The sequence below is a fragment of the Protopterus annectens genome, chromosome 7.part0 (genome assembly GCF_019279795.1).
Source record: "Protopterus annectens isolate FY-2018-M chromosome 7.part0, PAN1.0, whole genome shotgun sequence".
NCBI lineage: Eukaryota > Metazoa > Chordata > Ceratodontiformes > Protopteridae > Protopterus > Protopterus annectens.
Window position 1 is genome coordinate 1291875723 of NC_056739.1, and position 21459 is coordinate 1291897181.

The window sequence follows — 21459 nt, forward strand, 5'->3', positions numbered from 1 at the left end:
ACATATTAATTGTTTGGCAGTGGTGGGATATCCACATCAAATATTAATTGCTTGATAGCGGTGAGGTAGCCATATCATATATTAATTGGCCTGTAGTGGTGTGGATTTTAAATTCCTGTAGCTTCTGTACAGTGATCACTGAAGGTGTTTTTGTACTCTAAATCAGCCACACAGTGAACATTTAGAGTTTATATCGCAATTGTTTTATTTTTTTTTGTTAGCTTAGTTAGTAAGGGAGAGCAGGCAAGCATGTCACCAGAGGAGTATGGCAAGCTGACAAGTAGCCAATTGGCTGAAATGTGCCAGGCTAAAGGACTGGTGCATGCCAACCTGACTAAAGCAGACATGATTGCAGCTTTAGTCACAGCTGCATCAGAGACTAGAAACAAGGAGGACAATCAGACTGGACGTGGAGATTTACAACTCTCAGAAAATGGACAGCTCAACCTTTCCACAGAGGACTTAAGTCCATCTGGAGTTAAAGAGACTTGAGTTGGAGATCAAGCACTTGGAAATAGAAGCAGCAGAGAGACTGAGGCATCTAGAGAATTAAGAAAATGAGAAGCTGCTACACCTGGAAGCTGAGGAGAAGAAGAGGTAGAGGCAACATGAAAAGGAGATGCTGACTCTTCGCTAGAGTCATGGGGGTAATGGGGAAGGGAGTAACTGAACCCCAGAAGCAACAAAGGTCAGTACATTTTTTTCCATAATTTACAGAGGAGGATAATTTTGATAGTTTTATTCATATGTTTGAGAGGGTATGTAAACAGTGAGATGTTGACCAAGGGCTTTGGGTACGGTTCAGGACCCTCTTACTCCATGGTAAAGCTGTAACTGTTCTTTCCATCTGTTTGATAATGACTGCTTAAATTATAATTTTGTAAAGAATTGTTTGCTAGAATTTTTTAAGTTAACACCTGAAGCTTATAGGAAATATTTTTGTGAGCACAGACGCAAAGCAGATGAAAGTGTGTGTGAATATGTTGCTGAACTAAGCACTTATTTTCATAGGTGGGTGAGAGTAGATTATGCTACCAGATACCATGAGGCAGTGGGTCTGTCCTCCATTGAGGCAGAAAATGTGGCAAATGCTTTGTTAGAGATTTTCAGCAGGGTAGGTTTCTGAAACGAAATACTGACTGACAGAGGTGCTAATTTCATGTCAGACCTGCTGACTTGTACGTGGACGTACTGTGGGATGAAGCACCTAAAGACCACCCCCTACCATCCCCAGACTAATGGTCTTGTTGAGAGGTTAAACTCTACACTCAAGACAATGCTACAGGCATTTGCAGACCAGTTTAAGAGAGACTGAGACAAATATCTGCCCCATCTATTGTTTGCTTACAGAGAGGTTCCCCAGGAATCCTCAGGTTTTTCACCCTTTGAGTTGCTGTATGGGCATAGGGTGAGGGAGCCTCTAGATTTAATTTGAAATGAGTGGGAGGGTGAGTGTGAATCTCAAAAGGAGTCTATTGTGGCATATGCCCTAGACCTCAGGACAAGGCTCAGGGAACCCATGAGCTTGGCCCAGGAAAACCTGTCAGAAGCCCAGCAGCAGAAAAAGGTCTGGTATGACAAGAATGCTTGAGCTAGAGAGCATGCTGTAGGGCAGCAGGTAATGGTTCTCATTCCTGTCAGACACAACAAGCTGCAAACAGCTTGGGAGGGACCCTACAAGGTGGTAAGGAAGGTCAGTGATGTTAACTACATGGTAGAACTGCTAGGCAGGGGGCAGGAGCACAAATTGTACCATGTTAACATGATGATATCTTACCATGATAGAGAGGCCCTTATTCTGAATATTTGCAGTGGGTTGCAGGAGGAGTCTGAGTGGGATCTGGTGACTAATCTCCTCAATGAAGCTCAGACTGACACCTAAGTGGAAGGGGTAGCAATGTCCTAGCAGCTATCTCCTACCCAGGTTTGAGAAATCCGAGCAGTATTACAGGAGTGTGGGGAAATGTTCACTCGGAAACCAGGGTGCACCCACCTGGTGTAGCACCATGTGGAAACAGGACCCCAAAGGTGTATTAAGCAGGCCCCTTACAGGGTGCCTGAGAGAGTCAAACAGACTCTGAGGGAGAAGATACAGGAAATGTTGGAACTAGGGGTAATTCAGGAGTCCAGCAGTCCCTGGACCTTCCCAGTGGTGCTGGTACCAAAAAAGGATGGCAGCACCAGGTTCTGTGTGGAATACAGGAAATTAAATAGTCACACAGAGTGAGATGCTTACCCCATGCCTATGACAGATGAAGCCCTAGAGCAGCTGGGTGGGACTAAGTATATTACCACCATTGATCTTACCAAGGGTTACTGGCAGGTGCTCTTGACTTCCAGTGCTAGAAAGAGGTCAGCCTTTGTGACTTCTTTTGGCTTGCATGAGATCTCTAAGATTTTCTTTGGGATGAAAAATGCCCCAGTGACTTTCCAGAGGCTGGTAGATCATATTCTAGCAGGAGCAGGGGATTTTGCCCTTGCTTACCTAGATGACATTGCCATCTACAGCCATTCTTGGCAAGAGCACCTTCTGCATGTCAGGGAGGTGATTGGCAGACTACAGAGGGCAGGGTTGGCCATTAAGCCCAGCAAATGTCAGGTGCGTATGGCAGAGGTCTCCTACCTAGGACATAGAATGGAGAGTGGTAAGATTAGGCCAGAACCTGCCAAAGTGGAAGCTATTCAGGCATGGCCTGCACCTGTGAGGTGCAGGTGAGGGCATTCTTAGGGACAGCAGGGTACTTCAGAAAGTTTGTCCCAATTATAGTACCATAGGTGCTCCCCTCACAGACGGCCAGATAAAGTAGTCTGGACCCCAGCATGTGAGCAGGCATACCAGACGCTTAAAGGGGCTTTGGGAGGACCCTCTGTATTAGCCAGTCCAGATTACAGCAAAGTATTTGTTGTGCAGGTGAATGCATCAAACCATGGGGTGGGGCTGTACTTAGCCAGATTTCTTCAGTGGGAGAAGAGCACCCAGTGGTGTATCCCAGTCGTAGGCTCCAGCCCAGGGAGGAATGCTATGCAGCTGTAGAAAAGGAATGTCTAGCCATAGTGTGGGCAGTGCAGAAACTTCAGCCTTATCTGTATGGAAGAAAATTGACTGTAGTTGCAGACTACAATCCCCAAAACATGGTTACATTGAGCCTGCCAGCAAAAGACCAAGTTATTAAGGTGGAGCCTTGGATTGCAAGCATATGATATGACAGTGCAGCACCACCGTTGGGATAGCAATGCCAACGCAGATGGGCTGTCAAGACAGGGAATGGGGTAAGGTATTCCCAGATAGGCTCAACACTCTCAAGCAACGTTTCTCAAGGGTCACTTGAAAAACTAGCTTGAGTTCTTGCGGGGGGGGGGGGATTGTGAAGGTTGCCAGCCCAGTTAGCTAGAATTTTGTAAATAATTCTATGTTATTTGTGAATAGTAATATGGTTTGTATGCTTGTCTTACAAATGTAAGAAAACTATATGTTATGTTAAACTGTATGTTATGTGCTAAGTTTCAAGACTGTATCAACAGTGTACCCTACTGAAAAAGAACAGAGTTAACTTGCAAACTCTAAGAAAATAAGTGAATTGTTTACGATGGTGTTTATCTCAGCTGGGAGACAGAATGTCTGCAGCTAGAAATTCTTTCTATTGTCTGGAAACAGAAATAATTACAGGTTTCAAAGGTAACTGTGTAACTGTTTTACGACTTCCAGTTTCAGGCAAACTTCTAAAAGATCAGTATTTTTGACACAGAGGTGTTAAATTTTAAGTTTCTGTTAGCCTGGGAACTGAAAGCAGAGGAGTCAAATAGTGATGTCATCCAGTTAACCCAGCAGTAATATGTATTATTAATTTAAGAACTGTCCCTCAGGGAGAGTCTGTGCATTTTGTATTTGTCTTTGAACCTAGAAAAATCCATTCAGCACTTGCATTTGCCTGGCTCTGTAAGTAAGTATGTTAGGGCATATTATCTCTTAGGTATAGATAGGAATTCAGTAAAGATTAGTTTAGATGTTTTCTGTATTTATTTGAGACTGTCCTGCAATGTTGTTTTAAAGTATTTCCTGTGATTCTGAACTCTGCTGTCACTGTGTTGAGTTATTGAGTATTCTTTTATTATTTATTACTAAATATAGTTAAACATTTTAATTGTGGCTGGTTTGTTTAGAGATGTTTAAGCTCTTAGCATACTTGCATATGTATTTGGTGACACTGAATAGGCCACTCCTAAATAGCCTTGCTGTTGGTCACACTTACCATTTGGATAATGGTAACATTACACAGTAGAACTGGTCACCCTTTGGGAAGGGCCTTATAATAGCTGATAAAGGTGGTTGGTGGCAGTGATTACTAACTTATAGTTTGGGCAGAAGGGGGCATAGCTAGTGAACCTGTGCCAGCCTTCCCCAGGAGTGTCTGTGTGTTTGCATATAAATCAAATCTCAAAGTGTGTGTGTGTCAGTTACTTGGACAGGGACACGAAGCACTGGTTGGATAGAGAGGGTGCTGGAGGTTTTGGCTTGACCACTCAGCTGAGATCTTAACCTTATAGCTGTGCCAGTGGGGAATCTTACTGGGGATCTGGAGAGAGAGGGAGAAACCAGCCCCAGGACTGACTGTGATCTCTGTGGGCTCTTAAGGGAAATTGTACTTTACTGTGTGTGTAGTTGTCGTTCTCCCAATGTGCACATTATTCACTGGTGTTAGTGGTGAGGATTGAGGCTCCTTGATTACTCGGCCAGTGCAGGGACATCACAACTTGTATAGTGAAAATGGCATGCAAGTTTCAAACATGCTACTGTTAGTATCGTGGCTGTCTGGAACTGATTTGGAGGAGTGGCTGCTTGCATCCAAACTCAGGAATTATGATATTTCATCATTTTTTAAATGACTCACTTTATTGATAGCAAAGAATTTACAGTAAACCATACCAACACATGTCAAATTTGAGCACACACACACAAAAAAGCTTCAACCAGAGGAAAAACATGATATAAACTTCATAGCCAAACCAAATTCAGGCTTTGATATGATGGCATAATTAATGATTGTTTTCCAAAAAACGTATCCAAAACTCTTGCCAATGCATCTTGTCATGTTAGACATTTGACAATGACCTTAATCTATAACAATATTTGTGGAATAAAATAGACCACTCTGGGGAAATTCCTTTCCATTTTTTTTAAAAATGATTGTACTTAATATGGCAATAACACTTATAATCCAATGAAAGACAACAGTAACCAAAAGTTAACACCTGATATGGTGGTAGGATTGTACAAGTGGCATAACAGATACTCTGATGAATGTGCGACTACAGTAGGGCATGACCAAACCATATGAAGATGTGAAGCATTTTCTCCAGATCGTCTTGCACACACAGTATTGGTGATCCAGCATCTCATTATTAAACTATCGGGGATCTCTGTCAGATGTACACCAACTTAAGAAGTGTTAATTTTAACATTTCTGGGATTTAGTTGGAGGAATAAGCATATGGACAGCCATACCAACTGGTGGATGTAATCCCCATGTTAAGCATCTCATCCTGCTTACATTTATGAGCATTTAAGAGCTGACTATATTCCACCAGAACCTCTTTATGAATAATCTTAGTGAATGAAGCTGAGCCCCTTGTCTTACTACACTTGGGCCTGGTAAAACTTAATAAATTCTTAAGACATGTATTCTCATTAGGCCTTTGATAATACTTGTCAACAATAGATTGAACAACTATGGTGGCAATTTTTACAAATTCAATCAACCTTGTGAATGGTTAAAGATTACCATGCCCCATATCCTAAATATTCCTGGAGGTCATAATGCTAGCCACCAGCCAATCATCCCAAAAGATAGTTTCACCCCTTTTTTAATTTCTCCAAATCTTTTGGGTTTCTAATACCATAACAGGAATGGACCCCATTCCTAAGTCAAAGTATGATTAAAGTTCATGAAATTCGTATTGTTTCACTCTTTGATGTCAGCCAAAAGTGCTCTTCACAGCACCCACAATGTGCCCAGTAATGACTTCTTCTGCAATTTGTGAGGAGTTACATGTATTGGTAGAGTATTTAAATAGGATCGTAGACTCATTTTTTATAAGACCCATTCCTCCTTTTACTATTGGAACTCTCTGGTTATCTTTCTTCCACATTGGTCTCATTTCTGCTTGCAAATCTTAATATTTTTTGACTTTGTGTCTCTATGTATGCAGGACACTGTAGTCATTGGATGTGGCGATTTCAGTGATCAATGCTGCTTTTGTCTTCTTTTCCTGGACTACTACATCTGGTTTTCTAGCATCTATATTTTGAACTGTTGGTAATGGGTGATCCCATGTGATGTAGACTTCATCATTTTCTATGATGCTTTGCGGCTCATATTTCCTGTGATTTTTCAGCCACTTCAGTACCATAATGGTTGCACAATCCCCAGTGCAACAGTCTCACAACATTATTAGTTTAACCCCCAGTTTGAATTCCTAGATGTCCTTAAAGCCTAGGGACTAAAGAACATGACTAGCTAAGTTTGTTAGTCTGCAAAACCTTATTTTCTATCCAGAGAACTTTCAGGTTTTGTTTTGAATGCATGGCCTCTCTGAAGTACTAAGGGTCCATATAACATTCAGCTTTAAACTCTACCAGATTGACTTAGGTCTCTCTCTCTCTTCTGTATGTGCCGACCGTAAATGCAAACCCATAGTGCTGGAAAGACAGAAAAAAACATCCCCTACCTTCCTCCATGTGATAAACAACTTTTTCCTACTGATTTTAGGAGCCCCTTTCTTCCACAAAAAAAGAAGCTTTCAACTGTTGCAGCTTTTCTAGCAGTTTAGAAAAAAAATAGCATGGAGCATATGTCTCAAGATAAAAGCATAAGAAATGTTTTGAATATATATAAATATAGACACACAGCATGCATGCATATAGAGTCATTTGTTAGCAACATATAAACAAATAGCAGAGAACTACTTAACCGATTTTTCTGCACTGAAAAGAGGCAGTTTCACTTTAAAAAGCAAAGAAGAAAATGAAATGCATTTAGCTACAACATTTAAGGAAGTTATGCAGGAGTTACTAAGAATAAATCAGAATTATCAAACTTTATGAAAGCAACTGCCCTAATATCTCAAGGGCCAGCAACAGCAGGAAATTATCTGTCTTAAGCTACCTGATAATTAAGATGCTGTTTTGTGTGTTTTATTAAGATTTATTCTTGGAACTATTATGGGATTTCCAGTGCTGTAAATATGTGTAACAGTTTTAAATGTATTAAGCAATCTAGGCCTGACATAATTTGCTTATAGCAAACTCATCTGCATAGAACTGGATGCAAGTTAGAAAAAACGTGACTCTATAAAACGTTTATAAGTATGGCATCCATCAGGAAAGGAAGGAGACAGGAGTCTTACTGTCTAGAATAGTACAGGCAGGTTGGCTGTAGCAACATGCCCTTAGTCAGGTGCTAATTATATCACTCTCTCAGTGTTTCATTCCTTGGGTAGTATAGTTTAAGAGATTAGGCAGGTTGCTTTAAGACTTTTGTAACCTGGTTTTCTCTCCTTTTGGAATTTGCAATAAGGTAATTACTAAACTATCTTCTGAAGAAACGTCTACTAAATTATTATGTAAAGAGATGCCATGCATGAGATTAAACTGGGTACTACCCAATAGTATGTATTTATTTATGTTTTCTTCATTGGATTTAACCCTGCTTGGCAGTGCCCCTTTACAGAGGCGACTTAGAGAGAGAAAGCAGTAGAAACATGTACAAAAACAAAAACACTAAACAATGGGGTGCTGTTATAAATCCTTAGATAATTAATGAACAGACAACATGTATAGTAAATCCTTTTGTAACAAACCATGAATATGAAGCTAAATAATATTTAAGGCCTAATGCAAAGAAGATGAAGGGAACAAATATTTGCCGGGCACTAAGAAATGTATGTTACAGCCATTTTTTTCCATCTAGGTCTTGAGATTTTAAGAATAAGAGATATCTATAAGGAATTGGAAAACTCAGAAAAATACAAGAAATGACATAATGAATATTTAATAATCAACATTTAACTGAGTAAAAATGACCAGCCTGATATACATTAAATAATGGACTACTAGTCTGACATTCAGGTGATATTGTCACATGGTTTTTCATGTATGTTATCTTAAAATTTTAACATCCCTTCCATTTTGCAGATCTGACCACTCGCTAATAGTCTCTTAAATTAATCTATCAAAAAAGTCCAAATAAATAGAAATTTAATGTGTACTACCTGAAATCAGAAAAGATCTGTCACTAGCTTACATGAAAAATACCTCAAATTCTCTGTACAGCACAGCAGCTTTAAGCAATTCCTTGCAATGTAAGGATACATGCAGACATGAAATGCTACTATATGGAATATAAAATCAAAGACTAGAATGGAAGAAAATGTTAGTATTGTGATGTGATTAGTTATGCTTCATCTAAAATCAGCATGGTGATAGTGACATAACCATTGAACTTCTCATCTCAAAAGCTTAAAATAGTTAATGACATAAAGGACATTCATTCATTCTTCATGCTTCTCCTTATACTGCTCATGTTGAAGGTTGTGCTGGTCTCAAGTCTATCCTGACAGACTGAGTATAAGATGGAGAACTATTTCTGTATGTAACCCCTGTCCAACACAGAACACGTAGACACACACACACACACACACACACACACACACACACACACACACACACACACACACACACACACACACGCATGCACGCACTCACACACGCGCACACACACACACACACACACACACACACACGCACTCACACACATGCACGCATGCAGGCACACACAAGCACACACACACACACGCGCACACACATGCGCACACACACATGCACACACACAGACACACACACACACACACACACACACACACACGCACTAATGCATGCGCGTGCGCACACACACATGCACACACACATGCATGCACTAATGCACACACACACGCACTAATGCACACATACACACACACACTCACATACACAAATGCATGTGCACACACACACACACACACACACACACACACACACACACACACACACACACACACAGGCACACACGTGCAGTCATGAATGCACACACACACACACACACACACACACACACACACACACACACACACACACACACACACACACACACACAATTGGCCTATCAGCTTATTTTTCTGATTTGGGAGTAAACTTGAGAGCCTATATAAAACCCAAAGACACACCTACAGACACCCATGTAGATTCCACACAGAAAGCATATGAACTAAGAACTGCATTAAACAAGCACAGACTATGAGGCAACCACGTTAAATGCTGCACTAATGAACAGGTGGACTGATTTTCCTCTTTGCTGCTTAAAACAAAAACTTTTTGAAGGAGGTTCAAAAGTCTCATTCCATAATTTATAATTAGATTCTATTCACATGAGGCCATGTATTTAAATATACAATCCATACAAGCAAAACTTAGCTTATTTCTCCTAAGGATGTTTTGGATTGTTTTTTTTCATGAGGCTAAGTCATGAATCTTTATGAACTTGAGAGGCTAAGTAGGCCAAATTAATGTAACCTATCATTGACATAAAACTTAACGCACCTTTAAAAATGCTGCAAATAAAAAGTTTCTAGATCCGAAATGACTGCAGTTAAAAATGTTGCTCCCTTATTAGATCAAGTCTTTAATGAATAAGTACCAAGAAAATGCTTACCCTATTCAATGGGATGAAGCTGAAACTTTTTTTTTCATAAATCAAAGAATCTCAACTTTGTATCATCTTTCAGATCAGCATTATTGTGAATGAGCCTCAGTTTTTGCTAAATAAATAGCTTTTCTTATAGAATAAATAGCCCAGTTCTAATAGCCCAGCTTTGGATAAAAATGTATTACTACGCGAAGATCTGGAATATTCAGTTCTTTGGTACTTACGTATTATCGCAACCAGATTTCCGTATTGCCATAATTTGGTATGTGTGTGCGGAAACAGGTTGCTTAATCTATAAAGGGGTCTGTGAAGAAGAAAACAGTACTCTGTCGATGTGGGTATGAGCATCGAAGAGGAGAAAGGGTGCAAGTTTGTACCTCTTTGCTCCTGAAACTACACAGTGGTGCTCCACTTTCCAGTGTCTGCATTTGTCAAGACGATGTCAGCTACTAAAAAAACGAGTCACCAGATACACCCTGTGACATTATGAGATTGTAAATATGTCAAGGGCAAGGATTGTTGCTTTTCTTAGGATAGGTAAAGTTAATTTACACAAACTGCAGTCAATAATTTCAGTTAAGGTGCTAACAAAGTGTCACCATGGCTATACTTTACAAATAAACACAGATAAACTCACTTCATGATTCCACGTAGTAAGAACACTTCCCAAAACATCTAATTGCCGGGCAATGTGCTTCTTCTTGTACTTTGTGGCTGTTAGCAGCTTTTTAAAATTTGCACTTGAAGATGTCTTTACAAATTGTCCCCTCCCAAAAAAAGTGACCAAAACCAACATTACAGGGTCTGTCTTTGCCTTCTCTGAAGGCTTCCTTCCACACACTCAAAAGAATCTGTTCATCAGGACGACAGCAGGCATTATAATTCAAGCGTGCGTGTGTAATGCACGCTGAAAACAGGAAGCAGGTTTCCTCAAATGTTTGTCTTCCCCTTCACAGACCCTGCAATACAAGTGTAGCCCCAAAAAAACAGACTCTGAAAATCACCTTACATTGGGTTGTGGCCTCATTTCTACGGAATTATTCTAAAATCGCAACTGCGAAAATCTGGTTGCGATAATATGTAAGTACCCAGTCTTATCATGTTAGTCTTCATCTTGTATATGCATTTGCCACAGTGAATTGATGATTTCTCAACAGAATTCTGCAATATTATCCCTATACAGTGTTTATGTACCCAACATATGAAACTCAGTTCTTTCATTGCTTAATAAAGAATCCAGTGAAAATTGATCTCTCAAAAAAAAAAAAAAACAAAAAAAAATTAAAACATTACCTAGTTCCATGTGGTCCTGATCTGATAGTCCCTTATAAGTAGTGATATGTAAACGTTCTAGTTACTAACATTTCATTCCTTTTAGAACCGTCTTTCACTCACACTGCTAATCTGACTATATAAGTACTTATTACTGAGCTTGTTGCTTCATAAGTACTACTTATTTAATGCATCACATCACATTTTTGCATCCGTTACCCATGTACATACTCTTATACTGTATTCAGATGGCTGTGTGCATTTTGATTGTTACAAATGTATCTAGTCTACTATCCTCTGGACTTATTGTGGAATTGCTGGGTCTGGTCTTGGTGTCCCAGGGGTTTGGCCATCTTTGTTTCCATTGGGGGTGGGGTTTATATGTCCTACCCACTTTTCTTCCATTTTCCTGCACTGTAGATATGGAAGTATGGAGAGGCAGATGTACATCTGAGAGACTACCCCTTCTTTGGAACAGGCTTCCCATCCTTGTGAAGCAGAGTTCCTCCCTAAACCAACTCAAGTATAACTTGGACAATTGGATGGAGAACAGGAAATTCATCCCTGATTTGACAACTATGTCTCTAATGGACATAGGCATCCTGTAAAGGATTCATCTCCCAGGTGCCTGCTTGTAAATGTTTCATCTCCCAAGCCCCTGCTTAAACTTATCAAGGGCACAAGAACTTGTCAGAGATTTGGGATGCATGACTAGGCTTGAAAAGGCCTTTGTGGCCATTAGCCTAGTGCGCACCTATGAACCTATGCTGAGTCATGCAAGGCATGAAATATTCAGCCTATGTGCAGCTCATCATCCATTCTTGCAGAATGGGCAGCATTTGTCCCTCATTATGGACTAGTTACCTATGACTGCCGTGCTATGCTAAATAATATTTTGGACTTTCTTATGAGAGTTTTAGCTGACATTTGATTTTTGGGAATGACTACAAAGCTGTTGTGCTCCATAATCAACAGCAGGTTATGGCAAAGGCGGACATCTTTTTTCCAATTTAGCTGTGGGCAGGCATGTCTGCATACATAACTTCAGCCATGTCTGCATTATGCATATCAGTAATACCTGAACAGCTGTGTATCCTTGTCTGGGTGGGCCTGTAAACATTTTGGATTTGCCTTGTACTGCTTGTAGTTGTGTACTAATGCTGACATCATGGGTAGAGGCCATAATACCACTGATAAATGAATGACATTGTGTTGAACTGTCAGATAATGGCCTTATACACAATATAATTGTCTTTGCATCAGGTTAACTGCAGATATACTGAGTTGCATATTTTTGTGCAACATAGGCAGATTTGGTGCACAGTAAAGTAGTTCAGCTATAGCTATGGTTCTGTGTTTTTTTAGGCTGTTTGTGTTTTTTTGTGCATTTTCTGTTACATTGGACCTTTGCATTGGGCAAGACTCAATACGTAATATGTGAAGTTATTTTTTACATGGGCAGAGATTTATTCAATTTGTACTAGATACTAGCTCCAGTTAAGTACTTGTAAACACTAATTACTCTGCAGTACAATTACCAAAACAACAAATAAACATATAAAAGCCTGTGTTGTATTTCCATGTTGTTCTGATGAAGTCCATTAAACCTGAGGATGAAAGCCCTTAATGTTTTTTAATGAAGGTTATTCTTGTGTGGCATCTGGCTTTAAAGTCTTCTCATTCCTCGCTGTTGTTTTGTTAATAGTTTGTCGTGTGCATTATCTGGACTGGACTAGAATTACCCTTTCCAATCTCTTGGAAGTCATGGGAAAACAATAAAATATCCAGCCCTTAGAAGTTGAAAACACAGCTCCCTCTTGCACTGTATAATCTTACTATTTCTAAGATTAACTCTTGCTTGTCTGGAACTGGATTTTGAAGTTCTTTTCTGCTAATAGACAGGCTAGTCGTTGTAATTCACACGTGTTATGCTGGATATTTAGTTCTTAACTCACAAACTAAGGAAAGCATTTTAGGTCATGTCACTTCCTGCAAATATCTATTATATCACTAAACCTATAACAAAGTAGTCACCGAGCCAATAAAATGCTTTCATTAACCAGAAGTACCTTATACCTCTATGATAGGATATTAAATATGAGAAACTGTGCCTGACTAATAACACTTGTATAACTCTTCAATGGAAAAGATTTTATGGACATATACAGCCTCTTAAAGATGCACTTCTACCTGAAATTACTGTGTAATCAAATAAATGTATGATGTCCACCTACTAGTAAATGGCTGTCACGGCTACAGTACCAAGATAATTAGCTCTTGAATGTAATGTGCAACCTTGAAACAGTTCCCCATTCGTTCCTCATCAGAAGGGGGTAAATACTTTTTTATGTCATCATTCTTTCTATACATGCTCTCATTGTGTGCAAATGAATACTCAGCTCTGCCTGCTCTCAGCACCTCTAAGCAATGGTTTAGAAATAATATTCTCTATGTTTTTAAACATTATTCTTAGTACAGTTTCAGTTTGTACAAATAAGGTGTTGAGGGAATATTGTCCATATTCTCCTGTGCAGTAGGCTATACTCATAATAATAACTTGATGTTCATCCACTGTAGCAATAATTTGGGTAGACAGCAGATAAAGTCATACTCTGTTGTTAATCTGCAGGAATACTAAAGAAATTTAACACAAGAGTTATCATAGTAAAACAAAAACAGTAAATATAAGACTCTAAAAGTAAACATTTATGCAGATAAACAGATCTGTTTTTATATTCATTTCTCCTGACCCCTTTTCTGCAGGCTACCAAGCACCTACCTGTCCATTCGTTCCCCATCACCAGGGTGAGGGCAGTTCACGATGCAGGCAGCATACAGGTAACCACGAGGGAACACTCTGATATGGCCCTAATGCCGAACCTTGCTGGCTGATGTGAGCATGTGCATCACCATAATTGCATCCTATGCACTCCACCTGTGTGAGCACATACATGCCCATGTTGGTAACTCTTATCGGCTTGGGCTTTTGCCAAGTTAACTTCCGTTGAGTTCATGGCCATTGCGGTTATGTAAGCCTCCACTTACAGTGGTGCAGCTGATCAACCCCCATGTCTCTCTAGTTGGCACAAGCCACTGACTAATATTGCCTCCCTGCTTGATGCTTCTAGAACATGATTAGCTGTTCGAACCTGAGTTGTCTGGGTTATAGTCAGTGTCATCCTTCTACACTATAAAGCTCAGTGAATAGACAATTATTTATCAGTATGAAAGTGTCTGTGTGTTTGTATTTAATGTAAGACTTGTTTGATTGACTATCTTACAAGCATAGCATGACACTGTGGTCTGGGTTATGGCCAATACAACCACTTTCCAAAGACAGTTGAAACAGCTACTCTATACCTTATAATATAGCTAAATTGTACCTTAATTAGGCAGGTCCCCCACATTCTTTGCATTCAGTTATATCCAATTTTTGTAGCTAAAAGAGTTTTCCAGCTATAGATGCTGTAATTCCTTCTGCTGTTCATTTTCACAGGCTATATTACAAAAGAGCTGCCATATTGTGAAAATTGCCAAGTTGCATTTGAAAATCTTTTAACAATAGGTGCTTACACGTTTAAAAATAACACAAGTAAAAAGCCACAACATTTAATTCAGAAACAGACCTTTTAAAGTGAAATAACAGCTTCTGACTAAATAAATACCCATCAACAGAAATGCAGCATCAGTGAATAGCAATTGATTCCTCACTTCACATAAAGCGCAGATTAAAAGAAAACTGAAGAAGCAATGCCAGTAAAGAAGAAAATAAAATGTCAGACTTCCCCTGGCAGTCAGGTAATAACAAAATAGTGTTTTTGTATATATGCTTGATTTCTTATAAGTGGTAAAAGGCTGCTGCAGGTGGGCAACTAGTAACACTAACTGTGGCTTAATAATATGCAACTTAAGTACATGAGTTTGAGCTGTAAATAAAAGTACCCATAAGGCAGTATGCTTTGCAAGTGGGGGGACATTAATTTGGCTGTACAAATATATATTTTTACAGGAATGATATCTTAATGCATTGCAAGTGTCAGTAATGGACAAAGCTGCAACAACTGAATTGTGATGCATGTGGTGACTTAGTCTTGTCTTCTGCATTTATAGATATTTAACCTTTATAAAGCCTAATGCTCAGCGCAGCTATCCCTTCCACTTCAGTGTGACAGACAATACCTCTTAACTGTCCATATTTTCACAGAATGTCCAGACTTTTGACTCATATTTTTGGTATGGTCTGATTCTCATAAAAGTTTTGTTTTTTTGGTAAATCATTGAGGACTGAAGTAAAAAAAAAATGACAGACATTTGAGTTTCAGACTTTATACCACCAGAAAGTTTGTATTAATGCAAAACCTGTCATTTTATTAACTTTCTACATTTGTAAGAGCAATATTTAAAAATTATCCTTAGTTTTGGGCCTTTGCCTCTCCCATTATTTATGGCTTTGTTGAGATTTCTTGCACTAAGAGGTTAAGAGGTATGTCACTGAAATTTTCCACCCAGTATTCACCTGTGCCAGCAGTTTTACCACATTTCAGTGACTCTGTTCTGAGCTCACATCACAAAAAGCCTGGGGAAAAATTTGTATTGCATAGTCTCAAGTGCATACAAACTCAAGAACCAGGGAAATATCTACTCGAGTGTGTAACAGTGTTCACAAATGCAACATCAGAAAATAAGTATATATTTGGAGTGGGAGTCTCTGTGTACCCTCTCTTTAGGGAGCTTCAGCCCCCATATCTCCCTGAATTATTCTCATTACAGGGTTCAACATCTCAGAGAAAAGGTGATCAGTGACAGGCACGGTAAAGTCTGTCTATCTGGTTTTCTATGAGACTGTCAGATCAGAGGTCCTACTGAAGAAAGACGTGAGCAACAGGAACATGGTCATATGTGTTTCCACTAGCAGTGACATCAGCAACTGACAACTGAAAACTGTTTGATGAAGCAACTGTGACAGGGGCTCAGGGGGTGTGAGTGAGACTTATAAACAGTACTAGCAAGATGGGTACCATCTTCATTTGGGTCCTTAACATTCTTTCAGTGAAGGTTTTACAGACTGAGACCTGCTCTGCTTTATTTATTTAACTGAGCAGCAATGAAGCAGATCTGCTCCACGAGGTCTGAATGTAGGCTATGCCACCATAGGGGAATATCTTGACTGTATTTTTCTGCCATGTTTTTGAGCATTTGCATATATATATATATCTATATATATATATATATATATATATAGCTGTGAATACATGTGCTTACAAACTGTACTGAATTGTTTGTGTGTGTATGTGTGTGTGTGTGTGTGTGTGTGTGTGTGTCCACCAGATTTAAAGAATATCTTTTACATCTATTTCTGTGGGTGTGTCTGTCCACTAGTTTTAAAATGTCTTTTACATCTATTTCTGTGTGTGTGTGTGTGTATATGTGTGTGTGTGTGTGTGTGTGTGTGTGTGTGTGTGTGTGTGTGTGTGTGTGTGTGTGTGTGTGTATGTGTGAGTGTCTGTGTTTATGGTTTGCCTTGTAGTTTGTGCAGTTGTACATAATACTGCACCTTTTCTGTGCCAGGGGCATATGGCCCCCGGTAGATGGACGACGCTGAGTAGTTGTGCTGTGTCACATGATAACCTCACTACTCTGTAGTAATTAATGCAGACATGCTCATCTACGTACCTCCTGAGCACCACGAGTGCACTTCTGTGCAAGAACATATTTCAGGTTCAGACCTAGTGGTCATGTGTTAGATAATAATGTGCATTTTCCAATGTACTGTATCCCTCCACTCTACATGTCATGTCGGTGTTTCTCACATCTAAGTTTTAACATCAAAAATACTTTCTACATAAAAATCCTTCTCATAAATATTCACGGTGCCGCTTTTTGCTCTTACTGTGCCAGTTACATTATCCAGCTAGAGGAGGCACTTTTTTCCCCATCACATTGAATTTGTTACAGACATTCTTCTGCTTGTGAAGGTAGAATGAAACACCCATACCTGTATTTCATCTTATGTTAACTCTTAAGATTTGATCTGTGCCCAGCTTGGAAAGCTATCAAGGATCTATAAATGACCAAGTCACTGTATCTGTCCTGCATATCCAATGACATTAATGCATGGAGATGGTCCCTTAGTTTCAAAACTGATGTCAACAGCCCCAGAAAGAAGGAAGGATGGATATATGACCCTGAGACTTCCCAAATGTGGAACACCCTTTCACAATTCATCTGAAATTTAACATCTGCACCTGTTATTAAAACCTCTTGAGATGAATATATGGGGGTACTAAGTAGCTATAAATGTGCTACTTGGAATAGTGAGAAAATGTAAATAAGGTGGTAGTAGGCTATGAGGACATGGTACCTTGGAGTATTCTCCCTATTGTGATGAAAAGTGATCCATTGGTTTATAGATTCTTACTAGACAGGCAGGCAGTCTGGGCAGCCAAGTACAGCCTAGCCATGCAACCTAGTGAGTTTAGAGGGTGCATTTGCTACTCTTCTTTATGAGGGCTGGGAGTAAATTCATTGATATCCATCTAGTCACCAAGGTAAACCTTAGAGGAGGCCAATTTGGTGCATTGTTTGACATGCAAGGGGGAGCTTTTTCCATAAGCTGGAGATTCTTCATTTGAGGAACCTCTCTTTCTGAGTGGTCTTGTTTATGTTGTGATGAAAATGTTGATCTTTGTGGTGAGTGTTTTACCAATGTTTTTGAAGAGAAAGTCTGGCAAGAAAGGAACTTTCACAGCCCAGAAGATGAGACAGATATCACCATGTAGGAGACAGTATTACACAGAAAAAAATAAAGTGTTTTTAGTTTGCCTGGGTAACTAAAGGATCTTAGTCCTTTGATTTTTTTTTCAGTTTGAAAACGTTGTGGCTTTTCTGGTTGGACATTGTATTTGGAAGGTTACATTCCAAATGGTGTGTTGTATTCTGTGACTAGCCTGATGTAGGTAGACTTGAGGGGGTGATATACTACTGGTAATCTACTGGGTAAAGCAGAAGGATTTAACTATAACTAACATGTGATAACTGAATGATAGTTTGTCCATGAATGCTCCTACCTTGATAATAACTGTTTCAATCTTAAGTGAGGTCCCATTTATGCAGTAATCAGTAGGATAAACTTGTTTCCAAAAGGCAGCTACATTACATTTTAAGGCCTGAACTTAAGGCTGTGGGTGGTATACCAAATATTGGCTAAACAAGCCCATCTTGGTGGATATGTGTTTCAGGGGGTTGAGATCTGCTTTCTTGTCAGAGAAGGTGATGATAAAGTGAAGAGTTCCCCGGTAGATACATTTAGTGGCATGACTTGTAGATGAGAAGGTATCACTTTTACTGTTTGTAATTCTGCAACTCAGTGATGACATATGGATTTACGTTTAGACTATTAGAATTTGCCAATAATGCCAGTAAGAGGAATTATGTTGAAAGGTTTATTGAAGTCCAGATAAGCAGCATGAACTTGCTGAAGTTAGGGAGGATATAAACAGCTGCAGCGTGGAAGATATGGGGCAGAACCCCCCCCCCCCTGCAAAAATAGTTTAGACGTAACAATGAGTTTAATAATTCACTGCCATTTTGTTTGAATCACAGTTACAAATTCTGGACTTTGATTAATTAAATGGAAGCAGGCAGGGAGCACTTTAGTCCAGTTATACCATGATGACTAGGTTCCTTTTGTCCACCTCAGTTGTAATGCAGCTATGGAATTGTATTGACTGGAGTAGTGATCCCTTTGGTGCATGATGGAATTTTATTGACTGGAGTAGTGATATCTTTAGTGCATGATGTCACATGTTACTCGTTTATCAGTCCACTGGCATCCAGGAAATAATCCAGTCTGCTCTACAGAATTGGAAATAGGGAACCGAGACTAATGGACTTAAGTTATTTGGCTTTTTTCAGCCATTCTTTTATACAAAGGCACTGTTGTAGCCAAATGTAAATTTTCGAGCTGCATGGTACAGTCCAAAGAGTGGCTACAGGTTATTGCTAAGGTCCTTAGACACTTCAGGAAGGTACAAGTGTATGCAAGATAGTAAATTATGCTGCTCTTCATGTGGCAGAGATTGATTTATATGTTAGCCCTTTTCAGAACTTCATTAGCCTTGCATATTCACATCAGTGATTATAGCGTCCATCCATGCTGGCATCTTGATGTTTCTGTTATGACACATTAGATGAGGACTGTGGCTTATAGCACTGGCTGGCCCCTTTCCATCTGTTTTCAGTAGTGTATTATCTGGACAGTTCATTTAGCTTTATTACCTATGTATTTAAAAGGCTTTGATGTCCATCCACTGGAGACTTATCTATTCTGATCAATCGTGGCTTTCCTTTTATCATTAGTTACGTTCTTCAGCTTTTCATAGTTTTCTGTTGCAGCACTTGTCACTTTCTTCTTTTCATCAGTACTGAATGCCTGTTTCTTTTTTTTTATCATTTCTCCCCCTGAGCTTGCAGGTTAACCTCCTCATTTCTCTGCTTGCTCTTTCCTTGGATTGCCCAGTTGCTACTTACAGAGAACCTCCAGATGTCACCCTTTGGTTGACGGGCCCCTGATTCCATGGGAGTTGACCTCTATAGTAGCTCAATTGTAGCCCCAGTGAGCAAAGGATCTGATGGAGGGTCTCTTGGACATGGAGCCAACAGATATCATACAGACATGGGGTAGTCAGAATCCTTAACAGGGTAAGCAACTAATGTAATGAGATCATGACGTTATTACTATCTATTTTAATTTGAGGTGGTATGTGAGGTCTCTATTCTCCATCAGAGGTTTCATAAGCATTGAGGTCCCCCAAGCCAACCTCCACAGATAAGACAGCTGGCCACTGACCACTTCATACTGTTCCCCAGTCACCCCCCCTACCAAATGGCCAAGTCTGCTCCAGACCTCTGGTCATTGGTGACACAGAGAAATATCCAGCTCCTTGCTCCATTGGGTAGCTTAAACCGATTGCCTGTTTATGCCATATTTATTCTCTATAGTAACTCACTATTGCACTTGCTTCCTTAGCCCCATAATTATTGCCATTTACCAGTGAGTCCCTATCAAAAATTGCTGTTCAAAATGCGTTAACAAATCATGTTAAATTTGCATATGGGCTTATTAAAAAACCTCATATGGACCACAAAGCAAGCTAATTATATAAAAAGCCTCACAGTTCTCTAAATACTTATTTTGGGCTCTTTCTTACAGTATGCCTTAATAATACTTAAAATATTAGTTTTTTTAAGACTATGGCTAGGATTCTGAGATATGACAAAACTGCTCAGAATGTATTCAAAGTGTATTATAACTGGAAGGTCAAGCTGCACTGTGCTGAATCAATGTGATGCAAAGACATAATATGTATATGTGTCTGTATTGCTATGGGTCTATATTACGTGATCGAATGATCACAATAGCGAACGCTCTAAAGAGTGAAAATGCCGGACCTCGAAGTGCTTTTTGTGGGATCGCAGTACAGTGAAGATCAGAATATTTGCCCTTTCCTCACTGTAGTGCAATCCCAGAGTTGGTAAATATATTTAGCAGGGGTGTGTGTGTGTGTGTGTGTGGGGGGGGGGGTGCAGCCCCCCACAATAATGGTTTCAAGGTCTGGCATTTTCGCCCTTTAGAGTGTTTGCTATTGTGATCATTTGATCATGTAATATAGACCCATTGCTATACAGCAATATAGGGCTTCCCATGCAGCTTTGTGGAATCCTGATCCATGCTTTTTGACATTATGTATACTGCCAGTTGGTGCACAGAAACAGACTTGTGTAGTTCTGAGCAGTAAAAGCAGTCTGATATCTGTGTGCCAATTCCTGATCTATCCCTTACAGGATAACATGGTGCATACTGACATTTAGTATTCCAGTATATAACACTGGGGCATATTATATGCTGCCATATCTGTTTCATAATCTCTCCATCAGCCAGATAACATCTTAGTCTCATTTTCATGAAGCACACCTCCAGGATGGCTACCTACATATATGAGCAACAGTGCAAAGTTTTCTTCAGAGATCCATGTTCTGACTGCAAGTACAGATATTGCAACTTGAGTATATGCACTTCTGTAGTGTTCAAGGGGTCTCTTAACCTTGACCTGCTTGTGTATTCAGTATTACAGGTGCTTTGTTTACTGCCTTCGTTCTAGAGGAATTCTACTGGGGACAGCCCAGACCTTAAGGTGTTAGCGGTATGCAAAGGGGAGGCCAAGCAAGAAAAGGATGCAGTGCTTGACATATATGTATCCACTGGTCTTTGTGAGCATTTAGACCATAATCTTGTAATTATAGGAAAGACATTTTTATAGTATTAGATCTAGGAAAAACAATTTGTTACTAACATTTCCTTAGGTTCAATACATGCTTTTCTCGCTGGTTGTATTTTATACATGACATGCAGTGATAGTACTAATATGAAGCGGCTTATTACAGAGGCTTT

The 21459-nt window shown here is 39.6% G+C and overlaps 1 protein-coding gene across 1 annotated transcript in view; it reads left to right on the plus strand.

The window, feature by feature from the left end:
• Positions 1–21459, plus strand: part of TAFA4 (TAFA chemokine like family member 4) — a 1348618-nt gene that overhangs the window by 896877 nt on the left and 430282 nt on the right. The window lies entirely within an intron of this gene.